This window comes from Scyliorhinus torazame, chromosome 17 (assembly GCF_047496885.1).
Source record: "Scyliorhinus torazame isolate Kashiwa2021f chromosome 17, sScyTor2.1, whole genome shotgun sequence".
Taxonomy (NCBI): domain Eukaryota; kingdom Metazoa; phylum Chordata; class Chondrichthyes; order Carcharhiniformes; family Scyliorhinidae; genus Scyliorhinus; species Scyliorhinus torazame.
Window position 1 is genome coordinate 70809709 of NC_092723.1, and position 16845 is coordinate 70826553.

The 16845-nt window shown below is 52.1% G+C and overlaps 1 protein-coding gene across 7 annotated transcripts in view; it reads right to left on the reverse strand.

Annotated features, from left to right (window-relative positions):
* Positions 1–16845, reverse strand: part of LOC140393941 (tubby protein homolog) — a 217893-nt gene that overhangs the window by 154664 nt on the left and 46384 nt on the right. The gene's annotated exons all lie outside the window — the stretch shown is intronic.

The window sequence follows — 16845 nt, forward strand, 5'->3', positions numbered from 1 at the left end:
CATGGGAAACGCGACATTGAACGCTTTGAAATGATAAAAGGGGTCGCATATGACATATTTGTGCTATTTGAAGCCAATCTCACCGGTTCCACCCCCGTACAGAATTTCCACTGCTGCACCTCTGGAGTCTCCTAGCCAGTGGGTACTTGAGAAGCTACCCCTTGGGCACCAGCACCCACCTGCTTTGTTCAAAGTTCATGTGGAAATCCCAGTTGACACAGTTACCTACGAGGTGCGATTCCCACTTTTTGGTCAACTCTTAACAGCCATCTGAAGTGGCAATCTGCTCTTGGTGTATCAAAACCACAATCTTCTAAGCAGGCTGCTAGAGACGGATAATAAGACCATACGGCCATAAGATATGGGAGAGAATTAGGCCATTCGGCCCATCGAGTCAGCTCCACCATTCAATCATGGCTGATACGTTTCTCAACCCCATCCTCCTGCCTTCCCCCCGCAACCCCTGATCCCCTTATTAATCAAGCACCAGGGGTGGGCATGTGGCGCAGTGGTTAGCACTGGAACTACGGCGTTGAGGACCCGGGTTTGAATCCTGGCCCTGGGTCACTCTCCATGTGCAGTTTGTACATTCGCCCTATGTCTGAGTGGGTTTCACCCCCACAACCCAAAGATGTGCAGGTTAGATGGATTGGCCACGCTAAATTGTCCCTAAAAATTGGGGGAAAAAATTGGGTACTCTAAATTTATTTTTAAAAATTAATCAAGAACCTATCTATCTCAGTCTTAAAGACACTCAGTGATTTGGCCTCCACAGCCTTCGGAGGCAATGAGTTCCACAGATACACTACCCTCAAGAAACTCCCCACATCTTGGTTTTAAAGGATCGTCCTTTCAGTCTGAGACTGTACCCTGGGGTTCTAATCTCCCCAACCAGTGGAAACACCTTCTCCACGCCCACTCTATCCAGGCCTCTCAGTATTCTTTAAGTTTCAATGAGAACCCCCCTCATCCGTCTAAACTCCATCGAGTACAGACCCAGAGTCCTCAACCGTTCCTCACATGACAAGCTCTTCATTCCAGGGATCATTCTTGTGAACTTCCTCTGGACCCTTTCCAAGGGCAGCACATCCTTCCTTAGATACGGGGCCCAAGACTGCTCACAATACTCCAAATGGGATCTGACCAGAGCCATCTACAGCCTCAGATGTACATCCCTGGTTTTGTATTCTAGCCCCCTCGAAATGAATGCTGACGTTGCATTTGCCTTCCTAACTGCCAACTGAACCTGCACATTAACCATAAGAGAATCCTGAACTAGGACTCCAAAGTCCCTTTGTGGTTCAGATTTCCGAAGCCTTATCCATTTAGAAAATAGTCTATGCCTCCATTCCTCCTTCCAAAGTGCATAACCTCACATTTTACCACATTGTATTCCATTTGCCATTTCTTTACCCACTCTCCTAGCCTGTCCAAGTCATTCTGCAGCCTCCCCACTTCCTCAACACTACCTACATATCTACATATCTTTATATCATGTGTAAACATAGATGCAATGCCCTCGGTTCCTTCTTCCAGATCGTTAATGTATATCGTGAATAGTTGTGGTCCCTGCAGAATACCACTGCTACCATCCTGAAAAAGAACCCTTCAACCCCACTCCCTGCCTTCTGCCAGTCAGCCAATTATCTATCCATGCAAGTACCTTGCCCCGAACACCATGGGCTCTTATCTTATTTAGCAGTCTCCTGTACGGTCAAAGGCCTTATGGAAATCCAAATAGATTACGTCCACTGGTCCTCCTTTGTCTAACTTTCTTGTTACCTCCTCAAAAAACTATAGCAAATTTGTCAGGCATGACCTCCCCTTGACAAAGCCATGTTGACTCAGTCCTATTTTGCCACGCACTTCCAAGTACTCTGTAATTTCAACCTAATAATGGACACCAAAATCTTACTAATGACCAACGTCCGAATAACCAGCTTTTGAAAATGAAATGAAATGAAATGAAAATTGCTTGTTGTCACAAGTAGGCTTCAAATGAAGTTACTGTGAAAAGCCCCTAGTCACCACATCCCGGCACCTGTTCGGGGAGGCTGGTACGGGAATAATTTCCCATCTTCTGCCTCACTCCCCTCCTAAACAAGAATGTTACATTAGCCACGTTCCAGTCTTCTGGGACCCTCCATGACTCCAGCGATTCCTGAAAGATCATCACCAATGCCTCCACAATCTCCTTAGCTATCTCCTCCAGAACTCTGGGTGTAGTCCATCCCGTCCGGGTGATTTATCCACCTTCAGACCTTTCAACTTCCCCAGAACCTTCTCCTTAGCGATGGCCACTACACACACCTCTGTCCCCGATTCTCCTGGAGTTCTGGTATCCCACTGGTGAATTCCACCATGAAGACTGATGCAAATTTACTATTCAGTTCCTCTGCCATTTCTTTGTTCCCATTAATACTTCTCCAGCCTCATTTACCAGGCGACTAATGTCTACTCTAGCCTCTCTTATGTTTTATATATCGAAAAAACTCTTGCAATCTTCTTTTATATTACTAGCTAGCTTACACTCATATTTCATCTTCTCCCCCCTTATTGTTTTTTTAGTTCTCCTCTGCTTGCTTTTAAAGGCTTACCAATCCTCTGGCTTCCCACTAATCCTCACCACATTGTATGTTTTTTCTTTTGCTTTTATGCTGTCCCTGACTTCCCTTGACAGCCATGGATGCCTCATCCTCCCCTTAGCATGTTTCCTCCCCATTGGAATGAATTTCTGTTGTGCCTTCCGAATAACCCCCAAAAGCCCCTGCCAGCGCAGTTCCACTGTCTTTCCTGCTTGGCCCAATGCCTGTGCCCAACAATGTGAGAGTAAACCACATAAAATTGATAGCAGAGGAGTGGATATCAGAGATCTTCAGCCTCTGATTATGCTTGATAGATTTTTCTGGTTGAGGGTGTCAAAGGATTTAGAATGAAGGAGGGTTAATTGTGTCAAGTTACAGATCTGATTGATTGGGTGGTGCAGGGCAAGGGACTGAGTGGCGGACATTTCCCTATGTGTGGGAGGGAGTGTCCTTGTACAAGAAGCAGAGAAAGTCAACATACAAGTAGCACAAGCAATTACAGGAGGCAAGTGATCTGCCGGCCTTTATTGTAAGGGAACAAGAGCACAAAAGTCTTGCTACAATTGTGCAGAGCTTTGATGAGACCTCATCTACAGTATTGTGATGAGTTTTGGCCTCTCTCACTGAGGAAGAATATACTTGTCTCAGAGGGAGTGCAATGAAAGTTGACTAGATTTCCGGATGATGGGTTGTGAGGGGTGGTTGAGATGGGTAGGGGGGTGCTGCCCTATGAGGAGAGAGTTGCGTTTCTGGACTTTTGGCAATCTCAACTCTGAAACAGTTTGATGGGATTGCGACTGAAGGAGCTCTTTATCCCCCACTGCAAGGGCATTGTCTCAGGAGAAGGAGGTGGCCATTTTGAATTGAGACAAGCAAAGACTTCTCCGCCGAGGGGATTGTGCACCTATTGGTATTTTCTACCTCAGAGGGGTATGAGTGCTCAGTCATTGAGTATGTTTAAGGCTGAGATAGACAGATTTCTGGACTCTAAGGTAATCAAGGGTTATGCGGCAGAAAAGCAAAGCTGTTTTTAAAGATCAGCCATGATAGGGGCAACATGGTAGCACAGTGGATTAGCCCTGCTGCCTCACGGCGCCAGAGTCCCAGGTTCGATCCCGGCTCTGGGTTACTGTCCGTGTGGAGTTTGCCCATTCTCCCCGTGTTTGCGTGGGCCTCCCCCCCACAACCCAAAGATGTGCAGGCTAGGTGGGTTGGCCACGCTAAATTTCCCCTTAATTGGAAAAAATTAATTGGGAGCTCTAAATTCATTTAAAAAAAGACCAGCCATGATTTTATAAAAGGTGGGACAGGCTCCAGAGGCTGTAATGGCTACTCCTGCTTCTACTTCTTAAATTCTTGCATTGTAATGTGAGGTCATTTTCTGCAGCACTTCATTTTGAGCCATTCATATCAGCACAGGGGGATTGCAAGCTGAGTGTTTTGTGATTTTCTCAGAATTGTACATAAATTGTGCAGGAGACCACCCAGATGAGTTTATCCTTGTCGATCATGCTCAATGGTTCTGGACTTTGCCCAATTTAAAACATTGTGGGACTTGGCCTTGGCTCCCTGTGATGTGTTATGTACTCTGGGATAACACAGGCTGCAACTGGATGCAGCTTTAACCAAAAGATACTCCAGACCTTGAAGTTAGTTCAATCTGATTTATTGAACCAGTAGCACAGTTAGCACAGTTCTCTGAGTTCGACTCTCTGCTAACCTAAGTGTGGTTACTCTGTCTCACTGAACCAGACTAACTCTTAGCCACGTGCTGGAGGTGTGATACTGTACATACACCCTGACTCACTCTGTAGATGTTCATCAGTGGAAAGAGGCGGAGTGTGAGTGCCTCGTTCCTTTTATAGTGAGATACCACCCCTGAGTGTCCTGCCTGCTTATTGGTCATGTCCTGTTCTCTGTGTTCATTAGCTGCCTGTCTGTATATCATTATCTGCATGCCTGCATTTCATGACGTCTCCCCTTTTGTTGGCACATGGGAACGTACTTACATATGGTGGCATATATTAACATATTTACAAGCGGTGGCATATGTGAACGTATTTACATGTGAAGACAGCTGTCTAATGTGAGAAAACAGAACATAGCAAACAAAACAAATGTTCCTAAGTCCAATCTCTGGGGCTTGCGTCTGATACTTGTCGACCGCCGGAGAGGTGGTGGTGGGGACGATGGCGCCTTGACAGGCGGGATGGAAGCCTGACTGGTGGCCTCGTAGTTCGAGGTATCAGGAGGTGGCAAAACAACGGACGGAAACGGAGAAGAAAGCGGTTGCGGGCAGGCAACATTGCGCAGTGCCCCTCTGTTTCTTCGCACAACAGAACCATCAGCCATACGTACAACATATGAGTGGGGCGCAGCCTGTAGAACAACGACAGCTGGAGCAGGCCAGCCACCATCCGGTATCTTAATCCTGACAGTGTCTGCCGGGGATAACACGGGCAAATTGGTGGCATGAGCATCATAGCCCTGCTTTTGCTGGTTTCGGAGCTGCTGCACCTTCTGCAGCACTGTGAGGTGATCCAGGTTGGGCAAGTGTATGGCTGGAAGTGTCGTCCGCAGGTCCCTGTTCATCAGGAGTTGAGCCGGCAACATGCCAGTGGCCAGTGGGGTCGCCCTGTACGCAAGCAGCGTGAGGTAGATGTCAGAAGCAGGATCCGCGGCCTTGCAGATGAGCGTTTCACAATGTGCACCCCTTTCTCAACCTCCTATTGGACTGCGGATAGTGTGGGCTGGAAGTGACATGTTTGAAATGGTATGACTTGGCAAACATAGACCACTCGTGGCTGTTGAAGCACGGGCCATTGTCACTCATGACAGTGAGTGGGATACCATGCCTGGAGAACGTCTCCTTACAGGCCTTGATGACGGCCCGAGATGTGAGGTCTGAGAGCTTCACGACTTCAAGGTAATTGGATAAATAGTCAATAATCAACACGTAGTCACGACCATCTGCACGAAAGAGGTCGAAGCCAACCTTGGACGACAGGGAGATCTCGATTTCATGCTGCTGGAGCGTCTCCTTGCTCTGAGCTGACTGGAAGCATTGACAGGTCGCACAGTTGAGGACCATGTTCGAGATATCCTGACTAATACCGGGCCAGTAGACACTCTGCCTGTCTCTGTGTCTGCACTTCTCGACGCCCAGGTGCCCCTCATGGATTTGACGGAGCTCCAAGCTCTGGAGACTGAGTGGAGTGACCATTCGGTCCAGCTTGAAGAGGATACCATCAATCCGTCAGGTCATCCTTCACATTGTAAAATTGAGGGCACTGCCCTTTCTGCCAGCCATTGGCGAGGTGGTGCATGACACGCAGCAAGAGGGGGTCTTTGGCCGCCTCCTCGCGGATACGAACCACCTTCTCATCAGACCCCGGGAGGGTGATAGCACACAGCTGCACCTGTGATTCAATCTGCCAGATGTTTTCCAGCGGTTCACTAGGCAATGTGATGGAGCATGACAATGCATCAGCGATGATTAGCTCCTTGCCAGGCGTGTACACTGAGCCAAAGTCGTACCTTCTGAGTTTGAGGAGGATGCACTGCAACCGAGGCATCATGTCGTTCAGGTCCTTGTGTATAATGTGGACCAGAGGCCTATGATCCGTCTCGACAGTGAATGTCGGCAGGCCGTAGACATAGTCGTGAAACTTGAGAATTCCAGTGAGAAGGCCCAGGCAGTCCTTCTCTATTTGCGCATTCCTTGTTTTGGTGGGCGTCATGGCCCTTGATGCGTAGGCTACCGGTGCCCAGGATGAAGTGTCATCGCGTTGAAGCAGCACCGCACCGATGCCATCCTGGCTCGCATCTGTCGAGATCTTCGTCTTCCTGTCTGGGTCGAAAAATGCCAAGACGGGTGCAGTGGTGAGCTTGGCTTTCAGCTCCAACTACTCTGCCTGATGTGCTGCCTTCCACTCAAAGGCAGTGGACTTTTCACCAGGTTTCGTAGGGCTGTGGTGTGTGAGGCCTGGTTTGGGATGAACTTGCCCAGAATATTGACCATGCCCAGGAAGTGCAACACCGCCTTCTTGTCTTCAGGAACCTTCATGGCTTTGATGGCTTTGACCTTGTCTGTGCCCGGGCGCACGCCCTGCTGAGAGATCTGGTCAGCTAGGGACTTGAGTGTCGACATGCCAAAGCAACATTTGGACCTGTTCAGCTTCAGGCCATTGGCATGGACACAGCGGAATACCTGCTGGAGACGGGAAACTTGCTCTTCAGGGACCGTGGACCATATGATGATGTCATCCACGTACACACGAACCCCTTCAATGCCCTCCATCATCTGCTCCATGATGGGATGGAAGATCTCCGACGCCAAGACAATGCCAAACGGCATGCCATTATAGCAGTATCTGCCAAACGGTGTGTTGAAGGTGCAGAGCCTTCTGCTAGACTCATCCAGCTGGATTTGCCAAAATCCATGTGACGCATGTAACTTGGTGAAAAAAACGTGCTTGCGCCATCTCACTGGTGAGTTCCTCCCGCTTCGCGATGGGGTAGTGTTCACGCTTTATATTCTTATTGAGATCCTTGGGATCAATGCGCAGGTCTCCCGAAGGCTTTCTAACACATACCATCGAGCTGACCCAGTCAGTCGGTTCGGTTACCTTGGAAATGATGCCCTGTTGCTGAAGATCCTTGAGCTGTGCCTTCAGGCGCTCCCTCAGCGGAGCTGGGACCCGGCGTGGTGCGTGGACCACTGGCATCAGGTCATAGCAGAATCTTGTATTGATGTGGCAGCGTGCCCATCCCGTCGATCACATCTGGATACTGAGCGAGGATGTCGTCAATGCCGGCCTGAAGATCCACATTGGAGGATGTGTAAACCCGCTGCACGAGGTTCAGCTGCTTGCAGGCATGCGCGCCAAGTAGGGATGCCCTGTCTGGCTTGACAATTTCAAAACGTAACCGTGCATGGGTGCTCCGGTTGGAGACGAGTAGGTGGCGGGATCCCAGTGCCGTGATGGCATTTCTGTTGTAGTCTAGGAGCCTGTAGGCTGATGGAAGGAACTTGGGAGGCTTCTTGATACGTTTGAAATCTGCTTGTGAGAGGAGGTTGGCAGAAGCACCTGTGTCCAGCTTAAACTGGATGGAGCAGTGGCTGACCTGCATCACCGAACGCCATTCGTCCGCAGAATCCACAGTGAGGAAGGATTGAATTTGTGATGAGTTGGATGTGGCATATTCACATTTGGTAATGATGCCCACACAGTAGGCGGAGTCCAGGCATTCTTCCTCTGGATCCGTTATTCTGCCAGGATCAGAATCCTGTAATCGTTGCACACTCTGAACGCGCTGTCGTCGGAATTGGGAGCGCTGGCCCCTGACTGGTGGTGCAGACCTGCACAAGGCTGCATAGTGTCCAGGCTTCCTGCAGTTTAAATATCGCCTGCCTCTTGCAGGGCAATGTTTCTTTAAGTGCGCGTTGCCGCAATTCGAGCACATCATGACGTCGGCGTCCTGACGCTCCACGCGTCGCCGCACATGCGCCGTGTGGGTGTCGGCCGCTTCGTTATCCCGTTCACATTGCGCACGCGTGGGGCCCTGGGAAAAGTGAGCGATATGGCCGCTTTCATCAATGCTGACGTGCAGCATCCAGGAGATGGCCTGCACATTCTCTGTGTCATGGGAGGTAAGTTCCTTATTTTCAGCTGATTTGTACTGGACATAGCGGTTTTTGGCATGCTCATGCACTGTGCATGTTTCAATCGCGACTGGCAGGGTCATATGCTTGATTTTCAGTAGCTGCTCTCTCAGAGGATCAGAGTGAACTCCAAAAACAATTTGGTCTCTGATCATGGAGGCAGCAATATCACTAAAGTTGCAGGACAGCGCTAGCAGACGGAGGTTAGTTAAGAAGGAGTTGAAAGATTCATCTTTACCTTGTCGACGCTGTTTGAATATGTAGCACTCGAATATTTCATTGGTGTCCACTTCACAGTGACTGTCAAACTTGTCCAGGATGGTCTGAAACTTTGTCTTGTCCTGGCCTTTGGTGAAGTGAAAAGAGTTGAAGAGTTCGATGGCTTGATCACCCGCTGTTGAGAGGAGAAGCGCGATCTTCCTTGCATCAGACGCACCCACGAGGTCTGAAGCTTCGATGTTCAGCAGAAACCTTTGCTTGAATGTCCGCCAGTTGGCACTGAGATGCTGGAGGTCCTGAGCTGGTAAACCACCTCGATTAAGCAGTCTCCTGGTAGCATGATGTGTACTCTGGGATAACACAGGCTGCAACTGGATGCAGCTTTAACCAAAAGATACTCCAGACCTTGAAGTTAGTTCAATCTGATTTATTGAACCAGTAGCACAGTTCTCTATGAGTTCGACTCTCTGCTAACCTAAGTGTGGTTACTCTGTCTGACTGAACCAGACTAGCTCTTAGCCACGTGCTGGAGGTGTGATACTGTACATACACCCTGACTCACTCTGTAGATGTTCATCAGTGGAAAGAGGCATAGGGTGAGTGCCTCGTTCCTTTTATAGTGAGATACCACCCCTGAGTGTCCTGCCTGCGCATTGGTTATGTCCTGTTCTCTGTGTTCATTAGCTGCCTGTCTCTGCCTGTCTGTATATCATTATCTGCATGTCTGCATATCATGACACCCTGCAATGAAATCCCAGGGCATCAATCAGAATGACATGACTCAGCCCCCGTCTACTGCAACCTACAGATGTCTGCCAGACCAGTACAAGGGCCCGTCATGTTTCAGCTAGAAAGAGGCAGCTTAGAGACATGTGTGATCCAGAGTCTCATTGAGTTTGGTCCTGTGCACATAGATTGGCTGCAAACCAACCTCGTCACGCACGCTGATACACAGAAACAAAAGTATTCCTGCTCATGAACATGAACACGCTCGCTCACACAGCACTCACACTGAAGGCCATTCAACACAGTGAGCTCATACCCATGCACACTCACAAACATGGAGGCTGGAACTTTCCCTTCCCTTCCAGGCCAGAAGACATCGCGGGCGGGACTGGAAAATCCTGACTGGAAACATGAATGGTTGCAGCACAGAAAATGGCTTAGCTGGTGCTCTCCCACGCCCTTTCCTCCAGCCCTGTAATCATTTTTCTTTGCAAGTGTTTACCCAATTCTCTACCACTCTCAGGCATCTACCCTCCGCGTCCCGCCAGAATTGTGGAGCGAGATCTGACCAGATTCCAGGAGATGTTGTGATCTGGGTCCCGCCCACATTGAGCGAGACCCAGGGCGGGATTCTCCCAGCCGCCGCCGGGCTGGAGAATTCCCGCTCTACACGGCCGGCCAGCCGATTCTCCGGCCCGGATGGGCCGAGCGGCCGTAGGAAAGGAGCCGAGTCCCGCCGGCGCCGTTCTAACCTGCTCTGGGCCAGCGGGACGTCGGCGTGTAAGGGTCAGGTGGCGGCCTGTGGGGGGGGGGGGGGCAGGGGCGTTCTGACCCCGGGAGTGGGGGGCGGGGGGGGCCTCCGGTTTGGCCTGGCCCACGATCGGGACCCACCGATCGGCGGGCCGGCCTCTGTGGCTGGGAGCCTCCTTTCCGGAGGTGCCACTGTAGCCTTGCGCCATGTTGTGTCGGGGCCGGCGCGTTGAAGGAGGCCACTGCGCATGCGCGCGTTGGTGCCGGTGCCACTGCACATGTCCTCGTTGGCGCCGGTGCAACTGTGCATGCGCGGTTCCTACGGCACCCAGATCACGCCGGGATCAGCAGTTGGAGCGGCGCGAACTGCTCCAGTGCCGTGCTTGGCCCCTGTAGGGCCAGAATTAGGCATCGGAGCGGCCCTTTCACCCCGTCGTAAATCACTACGGCGTTTACGACGGCGTGGACACTCTGATGCGGAATTGGAGAATCCCGCCCCCAGTCTCGCATGGCTAAGTGAGTTTAAGAAAGCAGCAGAAAGGCATTTGGGGGTGTCTTCCAGGCGATCGGAAGCCCCCGGGCACTGCTGTTGCCACATGGGCACGTTGACACTGCCACCCTGGCACCACCTGGGTGCCAACCTGGCACTGCCAGGGTACCCAGGTGGCACTGCCTGGCTGGCAGGGTCACTGTCAATGTGCCTGGCTGGCAGGGTCACTGTCAATGTGCCTGGCTGGCAGTGCCATGGTGTCAGGCTGGCATTTTCCCCACGCCAGGGATCAGGCCTGGGGGTGCCCTGCCCATGTGAGGTAGGGTACAGGGGGCCCGAGAACCCCCTTACAGGTAAGTTGGAACATTTGGGGGGGGGGGGGGGGGGGAGGGGGGGAGACCATGGATCACGTCTGGGGGGTTGAGAGATTGGGATGACATTTAAAAATGGCGTTCCAAACTCTTCATGCACTGAGGAGTTCCGCTCACCACCACACTCAGGCCTCTCATGTGTGCCTGCATTCTCAGGTTATGAGGATGCCAAGGTCTACAAATGTGTAGAGAGTCTGTCCACCTCGATAGCAAGTGAAGAAAAACACTGGGAGCCCTGATCTTGGAGGAAGGAGTAGCAGTTGAGATGTGTTATTCAACCTTTCTGGGCCCCAAGATAAAACCATTCATTGGCAGGCCACATTCTACTCTCAGTCAGGCAGGAGTCAGACATTTCGCCAAGGATAAGAGGATCATCGCTCGGTCCTCACTGCAAGTCATTATATTATTCCTGCAGCGTCCAGCCAATCACTTTAGTGTCCTTCCCATGAATCTAGCCACCATCATGATGACCTTCCACAGGCACCACAGTAGTGAGTGGGTGTCAGACCCCATGGAGGGAGAGGTCTTTACTCTCTAGTCCTGGTCATCACCAAACTGAGAGTCAATGAGGGCACCCCTAGCCTTGCGGCCCATGTGGGCCCTGGCCATTGCCCGAGCTCCTTTCTCCTCCTCCATGGGTTGCCACCCACTGCCCTCCTCAACATCCTCTTCATCTGAGGAGATGTGGTGCTTTCCATCTCCTCCTGGTCCAGCTGCTCGCCCCACTGCAGTGCCAGGTTGTGCAGTGCTCAGCAGACCACAATGATGAGGGCCCCCTCTGGAGGCTATATTAGTGGGCTCTCCTTGACCGGTTGATACACTGGAACTGCTCGACTAGTGTTCACGTTGATGCATGAGCCTCATCGTAGCAAGTCTCAGCGGGTGTTTGTGGCCTCTGCATTGGTGTCACCAACCACTTCCTGAGGGGGCACCCTTATCCCAAGGAACCATCACTCCAACCATTGCTCTTTTTCAAAAATGGCTGAGATCTCAAGTGCTGTAAGACGTAACTATCATGGAGATTCCCCTGGAAAGAAACACACACCTGCATGACATGCATTGCGTGTTCACAGATGGGCGGCATGGTTGCACAGTGGTTAGCACTGTTTCTTTACAACCCAGCTTGGGTCACAGTCTGTGCGGAGTCTGCACGTTCTCCCCGTGTCTGCGTATGTTTCATCCGGGTGCTCTGGTTTCCTCCCACAGTCCAAGGATGTACGCATTAGGTGGATTGGTCACGCTAAATTGCCCTGTAGTGTCCACATGTTAGGTGGGGTCGCTGGGTTACAGGGATAGGGTGGAAGTGTGGGCTTAGGTAGGGTGCACTTTCAGAGGACAGTGTAGACTCGATGGGCTGAATGGCCTCCTTCTGCACTGTAAATTCTATGAAACAGATGATCTGGAATCTGAGGGAGTGGTATTACATGCGGTCTCTCGAATGGCGCCCATGCCGCCATGGGGAGCATAGAGTCATATGGGTGCAGTCGATGATACTCTGCACCTGAGGCACACTTGCTATGTGGACGAAGCCCATGGCCCTGGCATCCCGGCTTGCTTGGTTCCGGTTGACGTTGGTGTAAATGTGAACCCTCACAAACAGCGCATCTGTGACCTTCCTTATGCACATGTATGCGGCTGACTGGGCACCCGTGCAGCCCTGAAATGAGCAGCTGGCACAGAGGTTCAGAACGGCTGTGACTTTCAAGGCCACAGGCAATGGGTGACCTCCCAGTTCACGTGGTGCAAATTCTTGCATCACATGGTAAAGGTGGTCCACCAGTCCCCCGGGCAGATGCAGTCTTCTCCGGCACTGAAGCTCTGACACCTGCAGGTGGGAGGTTCTACACCAGAACATCATTGGCCGGTAGTGATGCCTCCGAGGCTCCACCATCTCTGGCCCTGCTCCCAGAAGATCAACGGGCTCTGCCTCCCCCTCCTCTACAGGGTGGGCGTGGTCCTGGCCTCATTCAGCGGTACATTGATGTCGCTGTTGTGCTCAAACCTACCAAAAGAATTGTCAACTCGTCTGGCTCCATGATTCTCCAGAATCAAAAACTGAAAGGAAACGAATATCAAAGTGAGTGATGAGGAGTCCTGGCAGTTCTCTGACCCACAGCCCCCTCACTATCTGGGACATCTACCCAAGCGCAGCCTTCCTTATGTGAGAGTCTTTCTACTTAACCTCACACCCTCCCCGTCCCACAATAGCCTCTTTACCACATTTGCCCCTCTCAACTCCGCCTGAATGGATCGCTTTGACCCCTGAGAGCTTCCGCAGTCCGATCCCGGCACCCCCTCGCCCCTCCCCCCTCGTATTGAGTGAGGAATGAGGGCAGTTTGAGTACACGCAATAGACCTGTGTTCTGGTCTCACAGGGGAACAAGACGCTACCCCCCATCATCTCCTGAATGGGGTGACTGATGAGCGACTTCACCATTACGCCTTGCATTGGGAGCCACATCTGTGTCACCTCTCTGTCATAGAGATGAGAGCATTAGCCTCAGAGTTCAATGCTTGGGCACTAGGCTTCCAATCATTTTGATCTACATAAATAACCAAGGAAATTAAATCAAATAAACTGAGGGACAAATTAAAGGGACAGTCCCTTAGAATTGGGCACAATCATGCATTGCAATGTTGGCTGAACTGGCACAATTGACTCATCAAGGAAGGGCCAGGGAGGCGATTAGACAACTGGTTTTCCCTTGTGGCTGGCGAGGCACACCTGATGCATGTGAAGACTGCATTTTGCAGTCAACTTCATCATTAGTGGGCACCCTCATTTCTCCTAATGGGCTGTGGATCAAACGAGCCTTCCAACCTGACAACCAGCCACCCATACACTAATCTCTGGCAGTCTGGCCTCCAGAACCAGTGGCCTTGAACTTCCAGACATCTCATGCCCTCTGGTTTCAAAGTGAATCCGGAGTATGGCCATTCATTCTGACTGCACTCGTCCTTCCCGCTGTGTGAGGATCTTCAGGCCTCATGAGGCTGGAAACCATCCCGTATCAGAGTCCCCCACTCTGGCCATGCAGCCTGGCATCTCATGGGACTCCATGCAGGGACCCCACAGTCGCCCTCCCGTGCTGACCCTGTGGATTCACCTGCTCCCACCCACTTTCCAACCGCCACTCTAGAAGAGCAATCCCTCAACGGTGATATCACCACAAACCCAGCAAGGAGGACACGAGAAGCAATGCCTACAGAGCAGCCGCCAGGCCCCATTAAACCTCGATACTCATGTCACAGCCATGAAGGGCTGCTAAGGACTGCGAGTTACCCCTCCCCCTAAGTCGCCGAGACTGAACTCCACCTCCCAGCCCCGAGCTGTACTTATCTGGGTCCCTATCCGGTGCCCCCTCTGTAATTGGCACTCTGGATGGCAATGGAGCGCTCACTTCCGATATCCCCTTCGGAAATGAAGTTGCCAGATTCTCGTTCTTATACAGCTGATGTAAATCCCGCTGACGTGACGTCACAGCAGCGCCCAATTCGCCCGTCCGATGAATATCCAGTGAGGGGTGAGGTCCCGGTGGGAGGGCTCGCTGATAAGATGCTAATGTATTTCAATCAGGCTCTTGAACCTCCGCGGTGGGCTTCTCATTCCGCCACTGGAGAGGTGCCTGGAAAATCGGAAAACACGATCTCGCCGGCAAGGAACCTGGGGCGTCATTCTCCGACCCCCCAGAGGGCGGGGCGTTAATGGCGCCGCTGCCGCGGAGAATGTCACGGGTCTGCGCAAGGCAGCCGATTTTCGGCCTGCCGATATTCTCCCTCCCGGATGGGCCGAAGTCCCGTCGACGTGATGACCGTTCACGTCGACGTGAATCAAACCTCCTTTTCATCGGCGTGACCCGGTGCTCCAGGCTCACGCCGACCAGCGAGGAGGTGAGTGATGGCCTGGGGGGTTGGCTCTGGGCAGGAAATGGCGTGGCCGCAGACTGATTGCGTGAGAGGTGTGTCTCCCCTTGTGTGTGTGTGTGTGCGGCGGGGGGGGGGGGGGTTAGAGTAGGCTGGGCTCTGGGGGAGTGCCGGGAGGGGGTCCGTGCCGGGGTGGAGGTTGGGGGTTGGGGGGGGTCCGTGTTTCCTGATTCTCGCCGTAATTTGCTCTTGCGCGCCGTTCCTGCTGACAGCTAATGCGGCTGAAAAAGGCCCCCCGTGTCTCTGCCCTCAATTGGGAAAATTCCCTGGGCTGGGAAAACCCCCAGGCTAGGAAAATTTCCAGAATTGTGAAAATTCCCCAGGCTGGGAGAATTCTGTCCAATAATCCAGTTGAGATCGAACCAGTGTTTTCCGAAGGTCCACTATAACATCCTTGTTTTTGGACTCTGTGCCTGTATTCAGAAAGCCTGTCGAACAGCATTGCCCTGCCACCTTCAATGATTTGTGTACAGATACCCTCAGGTCCCTCTGTTTCTGCATCCACATTAGAATTGTATCCTTTAGTTTATATTGCCTCTTCTTGATCTTCCTCCCAAAATATATTTTGAATTTCTCTGAATTAAATTTCATCAGCCCTGCGTCCACCATTCTACCAGCCTGTCTATGTCTATCACTATTCTCCTCACAGTTCACAATATCTTCCAGTTTTGTGTCACCTACAAATTTTGAAGGTGTTCCCTGTATACCCAAGTCTAAGTCATTAATACATGTAAAGAAAAACAGTGGGCGGGATTCTCCCAACGGGCGGCTAAGTGCCGACGCCAGAGTAAAAACGGGAGTGTTTTACTCCAGCATCGGCACCCGTTCCGGGATCCCATTCTGCGGCCTACAGGGGGCTGGGACGGCGCTAGAGCGGCCTCCGCCGTCCCAGCTGCTGATCCCGGACTGAACTCGGCACCGCGGGGTCCGCACATGCGCAGTTGGGACGGCGCCAACTAGCGCATGCGCAGTGGCCTTCTTCCCCGCGGCGGCCCCGAACCCAAATGGCACTGGGCTACAGGAGCCGGCGCGGAGGAAAGAAGGCCGGGGGGGGGGGGCACAGAGGCCGGCCCGCCGATCAGTGGGCCCCGATCGCGGGCCAGGCCACTACGGAGGCCCCCCTGGGGTCCGACCCCCCCCCCCCCCCCCCCGCCCCCACAGGCTGCCCCCGGACTCTTCAAGGCTGAGGTCCCGCCGGCTCAGAGGATGTTAGAATGGCGCTGGCGGGACTCGGCTTTTTGATGACGGCCGCTCGGCCCATTTGGGCCAGAGAATCGACGCGCCCGCCCGGGGCCAGAGAGTCGACTCATTCCCCGTCCGGTGCCGTGCCGACCATGCCGGCGCCAATGGTGCCGATTCTCCGCACTGCGGAGAATTGCATCCCGGCGTCAGGGCAACATGGCGCGATTCGTGCGGCACCGTGCCGATTCTCCAACCCGGCGAGGGGGGTCGGAGAATTCCGCCCAGTGTCCTTAGTACCGGCCCTAGGGGGACCCGACTGTATCAATCCATTTGCTACTGCTCTGTTTCCTGTCACTTTGCCAATTTTGTATGCATGCTGCCTTTGTCCCTTTTATTCAGTGGGATTCAGCCTGTTATGTGACACTTTATCATATGTCTTTTGGAAATTGATATACACAACATCAACTCTCTCCCTCAGAGGTGGCATAAATCTTCAGACCCTGAGGACTATAGACAGCTTAGGCCATAGGCTTGGCTGTCTCCGAGTGACGAACCTGCCAACACCCAAGACCCCAGCTCACACTTTTAAAATGGCAACTTTGCCGGGTTAGCAGTTGGCAATGATGGAAACATATCCCAGAAACTTCCTTTAATGAATGTGACAAATGAGTCTGGAGAAGAGAAAGAGACATTAGGAACGGTGAGAGCTGCATCTTTTGATCGCATTTACAGGGTGATAAGTCATTGTACAGACGGACGCACACTAACTTGTCAAGCACATATATAACATTTCCTATGTTCGGCCACAATTTATATACTTTGTCTCGATATTTCAGTGGGAGTGGGTTGGTCTTGTGTTACAATGGGTAGTGTCCCTGCCTCTGAGCCAGAAGTTCCGAGTTCGAGTCCCACCTCAGGACTTGATGGTCAAGT